This window comes from Capra hircus, chromosome 29 (assembly GCF_001704415.2).
Source record: "Capra hircus breed San Clemente chromosome 29, ASM170441v1, whole genome shotgun sequence".
NCBI lineage: Eukaryota > Metazoa > Chordata > Mammalia > Artiodactyla > Bovidae > Capra > Capra hircus.
Window position 1 is genome coordinate 8130761 of NC_030836.1, and position 7612 is coordinate 8138372.

The window sequence follows — 7612 nt, forward strand, 5'->3', positions numbered from 1 at the left end:
TGGGAAAGATTGAAGGCAGGAAGAGAAGGGAACAACAGAGGATGAGGTGGTTGGATGGTGTTTGGTGGCATCAACCACTCAATGGACATGAGTTTGAGGGGACTCTAGGAGATGGTGAAGGACAGGAAAGCCTGGCCTGCTGCAGTCCATGAGGTCTCGAAGAGCTGGGCACGACTGAGCGACTGAACAAGAGCAACACTCCCATTCTCCTTGGTAACCATCAGTTTGTTTCCAAGTCTGTGAGTCTAATTCTGCTTTGCAAGTAAGTTTATTTGTGTCATATTTTGGGTTCCATATATAAATGGTATCATGTGGCATTTGTCTTTCTGTGTCTGACTCACTTAGTGTGATAATGGTTAGGCCCATCCTTGTTGCTGCAAATGGTGTTCATTATTTTTATGACTAGTATATATATATACATATACATATATATATCCCACATATATAACATATATGTATATATATATCACATACAGACCATATGTACACACACCACTTCGTCTATATCCATTCATCTGTCGATAGACACTTAGGTTGCTTCCATGTCTTGGCTGCTGTAGACAGTGCTGCTATGAACATTCCCCCATGAGCTACTGAGCTCCAATATTTGCTCTCTGCTCACATCCTCTTATGAGTAAGTGATGGAAGCAGGATCTGGAACCTAGCTGTCTGGTTGCAGTCTGTGCTCACACCACATTCCAGCCAGTAGAGTTGAGTGAGTAATACAGAACAGAATGTAAGCCCTTGGAATTCAGAGGGAGAGAAGAGATCAGAGAAGCCTCCATGGAGCTCACGGTTTTAGCCAGCCTGGAAGGATGGCTAGAAATTTGGATAGATAGAGAGGAGGGTGATGAGGAAAGGCGTGAATAACCGACATTCACCAGATTTAGCTGAGCACCCGCTATGTTCTTGATGCTGGTCTAGGTACTTGAATAGAGCTATGAACAAAGCAGACCCATATCTTTGCCATTGTGAGTTTATATTCCAATGGGAGGAGAAAGACAAGAAAGTAAAAATCTTGACAAGCAAGTGCTATAGCACAATGTAAGGTGATAATGTTAGTAGTTCAGTCATGTCTGACTCTTTCTGACCCTGTCAACTGTAGCTTGCCAGGCTCCTCTGTCCATGGAATTCTCCAGGCAAGATTACTGGAGTGAGTAGCCATTCCCTTCTTCAAGAATCTTCCTGACCCAAGGATTGAACCCAGGTCTCCTGCACTGCAGGCAGATCCTTTACAATCTGAGCCACCAGGGAAGCCCAAACGCAATAGAAAAAGGAAGGGCGGGGTGGGGAGCAAGTGTGTGTTTCCTGTGGTTTCTATAACAAATGATCACAAAATTGTGTCCTGAAACAACATACTTCTGGGTTCTCTTAGAACTTTAGAGGTCGAGGTCAGAAGTCAGATATCAGTCAAGTTTCACTGGGCTGTAAAGTCAAGGGGTCAGGAAGGCTGGCTCCTTTCAGAGGCTCCGAGAGGAGAATCTGTTTCCGTGCTTTTTTCTGCTTCCAGGGGGTTGTGACCCCTTCCTCCATCTTCAAAGCACATGAGCCCCATCCCTGCTTCTATCATCACTTAGCCTCCTTCTGACTTCCTGCGTGCATGTATGCTAAGTCACTGCAGTCATGTCTGACTTTGCAATGCTATAGACTGTATGTAGCCCAACAGACTCCTCTTCCCATGGGATTCTCCAGGCAAGAATACTGGAGTGAGCTGCCGTGCCCTCCTCCAAGGGATCTTCCCGACCCAGGAATCGAACCCTTGTCTCTTAAGACTATTGCATTGGCAGGCGGGCTCTTTACCACTAGCGCCACCTGGGAAGCCCCTGACTTCCTGCCTCCCTCACTTTAAGGACTCTTGTCATTGTATCAGCCCTACACAGGTAGTCCACTGAAGACTAGAAACCCTTCACTTAATCACATCTGCAAAGCCCCTTTTGCCATAAAGGCTAACATTACAGCTTCCAGACATTAGGACATGGACAGGCCGAGGGGCTATTTTTCAGCACAGGAGTAAGGGGAATGAAGCTTGAAGGTGGGGTAGGGTTGGTCTGAGCGGGTTATTAGGATGAAATCCTTAGAAACAGAGCCTGAGGCAGGAATCTGGGTGCACACAATGCATTTCAGGAGGCTCCTGTAAAGGCGGGGAGTGAGCAGGACAGGGAGGAGACAGCCAAGCGAGGATGTGGTCACAGGACCCTGTCCTAGCTTGACCCACGGGAAGTGGCCTCAAGAGCACGCTCTGTGCTGCAGACCACACACCTGTCTTCTCTGGAGGGAAGGGGCCTGCCCCTGCTTTTTTAAACTTTTTATTCTGTGACTATTTTAAATGTACAGAAAATTTGCAAGGATAGTACAGAGAACTCCCACGTATCCTTTAGTCAGAGTCATCAATGAAAAACTTTTCCTACATTTTAATGTTCTTTCTTTCCTCCTTCGTCTGTCCACCCCCGACACACACACTCATGCACACACGTGCACACACATGCATTTTATTTTTTCCAAACCATTTGGAAGCAGTTGCTGCATATGCTGTCCTTAGCGTTGCTCCTGAGAATAACAATATTCTCTCACATAAGCACAGCGCAGTTATCAGATTCCGGAAACAGCATTTATACCACCCTTTTAACGGTTTTACATTCCATTTATATAATCAAATCTTAAGTTTATGTCAGTTATCCCAATAGGGTCACTTAGAGCATTTCTATCCCTCCAGTCCAGAGTATAGTATTGCGTGTAATCATCTCGTTGGTGTCTTCTAATATAGTAAAATTCCTCAGTCTCTTCTTGTCTGTTGTGATATCAATGTTTTTTAAAGAATAGTATGAGTATGAAGTTGCTCAGCTGTGTCCAGCTCTTTGCGGCCCCATGAACCATAGCCTACCAGGCTCCTCCATCCATGGGATTTTCCAGGCAAGAATACTGGAGTGGGTTGCCATTCTCTTCTCCAGGGGCTCTTCCCAATCCAGGGATTGAACCTGGATCTCCTGCATTCCAGGCAGACGCTTTACCATCTCAGCCACCAGGGAAGCCCTTTTAAAGGATATGGTCTAGGTATTTTTGCAGAAAGTTTTTCGATTACAATTTGCCTACGTTTTTCTCAAGCTTAGGTTCAGGTTCGGCATCTCCTGCTGACTTTCCGAGGTCACGTGTTCCTCCTGCTGTCCCACTGGGGCACAGACTGCCTGGTGGTCCTGCATCAGCGCGGTTCGTGTTGTGGGCCTGGTCACATTGTGTAGCATCTCCACCTTGTGATTATTATTTTTTCTCTTGTAACTAACTAGCAATCTGTGGAGAGTCATTTTGTAACCAGGCAAATACTTTCAGTTCAGTTCAGTTCAGTTGCTCAGTCGTGTCTGACTCTTTGAGACCCCATGAATTGCAGCACGCCAGGCCTCCCTGTCCATCATCAACTCCCGGAGTTCACTCAGACTCACGTCCATCGAGTCAGTGATGCCATCCAGACATCTCATCCTCTGTTGTCCCCTTCTCCTCCTGCCCCCAATTCCTCCCAACATCAGAGTCTTTTCCAATGAGACAACTCTTCGCATGAGGTGGCCAAAGTACTGGAGTTTCAGCTTCAGCATCATTCCTTCCAAAGAAATCCCAGGGCTGATCTCCTTCAGAATGGACTGGTTGGATCTCCTTGCAGTCCAAGGGACTCTCAAGAGTCTTCTCCAACACAACAGTTCAAAAGCATCAATTCTTCAGCGCTCAGCCTTCTTAGGTCTCATGAAACTTAATTCTAGATTTAGAATCTCTTGAAATATACTATGGTGTTTGCAAAATGATGATTTTTTTCCAACTTCACTCCTCTTTCTGCATCGATCAGTTGACATCCAGCTTACACTGTAAGAAAGCACTCTTTTCTCTCTTGTTTATTAATTGATTTATTATCTATTTGACATCAGCATGAACTCATTGATCCCTGCTTTCCGTGAATTATGAGCCTTTAGTGTCCTTAGTTCTTGTGATCCTCGAAGTGCCCTGGATTTTGACATTTGAGGATCATAATAAATGAGAGCAAAGTGTGATTCCTGCGTCAACTCCTATTATTATTATTTTGAGCACACCCTTACTTTCTGTCCTCACCAAATGTCCCAGTCTATTTGAACCTTCCCTACCTTTGAAGTTTCTCCCTCTACATGCATAATTTAGAGTTCAGCAACAGATTTAAGGGGATCTTACATAGATTTTGGGTGCTTTTTTCCCTGACATTTTTTTTAAAGCAGATACATCTATGTTTTATTTTCCTTTATGACTTACACCAGAAGTAGCATACTGTATATACTCATGTGACCTTAGTTTTTCTTTTTTCTTTTACTTAGGGCTTCCCTGGTGCCTCAGATGGTAAAGAATCTGCCTGCAATGCAGGAGACCCAGGTTCAATCCCTGGGTTGGGAAGATCCCCTGGAGGAGGGCATGCAAACCATTCCAGTTTTCTTGCCTGGAGAACTCCATGGACAGAAGAGCCTGGGAGGCTACGGTCCATTGGGTCACGTCTGAGACTCTCTGTGTCTACTTGCCTTGGCCATCCCACTCTGAATTTAGCTGCCCAGCATCTGTGGTCCGGACCCCATCTTCTGATGCCTGTCTTTTAGCTCCAGTCTCTACACTGCTTAGCTTTTGAGGTTTCCTGTTTAGATCTGGGTCCTCTGTACAGAGCAAACACTTCCATAGCACTTTTAGGCCATCTTGCTCTTACTAACTCATTTCAATCTTCTAATAAGCTCCTGGAGCAAACACTGCTGTTGCCTTCATTTTACCCACAAAGAAACTGAGGCACGGAGAGCTTGGTAATTTGCCTACAATCCCACATTCTAAAAACTGACATATCTGGCATCCAAACCCAGGCAGTTTTCCTCCAGAATTCATACTCTCAACCCTCTTTATACCTGCTCTCAGCCCCATAGGCAGAGTGCTAAGCCCTGAGCTTTGAAGTGAAATGGACCTGCTTTTAAATTTTCGTTTTGTTATTTAGCAGTTATGTGACCTTGGAAAATTATCTTAGGCTCACTGAGCAAGCTTTTAGTTCCACATTCATAAATCAGGGAAGATAACAGCTTCTAACTTACAATATTGTCGAGAGATTTAGCTTATATATTTTGCAGTGATTTATAGTGACGTATATATGTATATAATTATACCATTAGGCAATGATCTATATCTATATCCATCATTAGTGAAATGCTTGGCAACAGTGTGCTCCTATTAAAATGTACCTATTATTATTTCAGAGTCGCAGACTAGATCTGACTCTTACTTAGTGGTTCTCTAATGACCACCCTCCACCTCTAAGCGCACACAGAGGCCCCAGTTTAGGCATCGCTATACTTCACGCCAACAGCTCTGTCATTGACTGCTGGGTGGACGCATTAATGAAGAGACGGATGAGTGAGCTCATGAAGGCCATGCAGTCAGACTGCAGGAGCTTTCTCAAGGCTGATATCCTCAGCCGTCCAGTCAGGGATCAGCAGACGGGTGAACCCCATCAGCTCTCAGAGCCCGAGCCCTCTGCTGTTGACAACGCGCTCATTGTCTTTCAGGGTAGAAGGACTCACCCAAGCCCCTGTTTACTCTGTGGGGCTGGATGTCCTCCAGGCAGCGATCACACGGACGTCTCGGCCAGTGCTGGGGTTTGCTTTCTTCCCATGGGACACAGTCGCTGCACACTCAGTCTGTTAGCTTCGGTGCTAGACAGTCTTTAAAGTCGCAAGGGAAATCCTAGCTCTGTTTTTCTTCCAAGGGCTTTCTGGATCCCTGCCATGGACTTGAAGGCTGTTTCTCAAGGATTCCTGTAACTGCTTCTTGCTTTTCATGGCACATAAAACCACTAGATCCTTCCCTGGTGGCTCAGTAGTAAAGAATCTGCCTGCGATGCCGGAGACCCAGGTTCAATCCCTGGGTCAGGAAGAGCCTCTGGAGAAGGGAATGGCAACCCACCCCAGTATTCTTGCCCAGAGAATCCCATGGACAGAAGAGCCTGGTGGGTTATAGTCCATAGCATCGCAAAGAGTTGGACACAACTGAGCGACTGACACTTTCACTTCAGGAGTTCACACAGCTGGGTTAGAACACTTTTCTGCTGCCCTGGCTATGTGAATCTGGGTGAGTTACTCACGTGCTCTGTGTCTCTGCCAATCAGAAGGCTCTGGGGAAGAATTCTTGGACACAGAGGGCTGTTCACCATGTCCCCAGCCTCCAGCAAGAGGGTGTCCACTTTCTGACAAGAGCCATCATCATCACTATTGCTCTTATCATTTAGAGTAACAAGCAGCGAACTTCCTTGGCGGTCCAGGGGCTAAGAATCCGCCTTCCAGCGCAGGGGGTGAGTGCTCCACCCCTGGCTGAGGAACTAAGGCCCCAGATGCTGCAGGGAAGCGAAGCCCGAGCGCCACAGCTAGAGAAAGCCTGAGCCCGACAAGGAAGGCCTGGTGCAACCAAAGAAAAAGAAAAGCTAACGGACAGGTCCAACTCCCCCCCTAAATACTTCAGACCACTTTTACTAGGAACAAGGACTTTCTCTGTCAAAGTAAGCAAACTTTTTTGTTTTTAACTTTTTATTTTGTATTGGGATATACTGATTAACAATTGTGATGGTTTCAGGTGAACAGGGAAGGGACTCAGCCACACATATAAATGTATCCATTCTCCCCCAACCCTGCACCCATCCAGGCTGCCACATAACACTGAACACAGTTCCATTGTTATACAGCAGGTCCTTGTTTATTCATTTTAAATATGGCAGTGTGTACGTGTCCATCCCAAACTCCCTAACTATCCCTTCCCACTCACATTGCTACAATACTACAAATTATAGTCCTTACTCCAATTTCATCAGTTGCCCTGATAACATCCATTATGACTAGTGCCCCCCCCCACCCCACGGTGAGGCATCAGTCCAGGATTATGCGTGGCCCTTAGCTGTCACTTCTTTTGCTTTCTTTAACCTGGAGAGCACACAGAGGCGATCACCAATCCCCTGGCTTGTTTCGCTACAGCCCTGCTTCCCTGCTCTCAGTCACAGAGAAAGAACTCAGCAGACTCAGCCGTCCTGTGCAAAACCTTCTTTGGTAGTGCAGTGGGGCTGCTATTAACACCAGTGCTGGATTAATGCCAGTGCCCAAGAGGTGTCTGAATGGTCAGGGCAGGCTAGGGCATCAGACACCAGAACCAGAGCTAAGAAAAATGAATTGTGGATTGGCCATACCCGTTTGAGAATAAACCCATGTCTTAGCAGCTCGTTTCTTTTGACTTGGCAAAAGATATAGACTGCCACTGGGAGCAGCAGCCATGCCAAAGTCAAGCTTTAAAAATCTTTCTCTCTCCTTCAACTGCTTCCCCTCCCACCTCCCTCCCTTCCTTTTGAAAAAGAAAAAAAAAGATCTGAGCTCAAAAGTCATTTATAAATATTTTAACTGAACAGTAAAACCCAGTGACTCTCTGAAAATGAGAAGCCCATAGTTAGGATGATCCCACCAGTCAAGGCCTGTTTTCAACAACTGCAGAACCCAGGCTGTCTCATTTTGGGTAGCTGGCATCAAACATATTAAAATGCTTATGCAAGTCACATACGTTTTTTAAAATGTATTCAAATCTTTCTTCCATCCTCCAG

The 7612-nt window shown here is 45.8% G+C and overlaps 1 non-coding gene across 1 annotated transcript; it reads right to left on the reverse strand.

The window, feature by feature from the left end:
• On the reverse strand, nt 2955-3026 carry TRNAS-GGA. The gene has a single exon. It is a non-coding gene; the product is annotated as a tRNA-Ser (tRNA).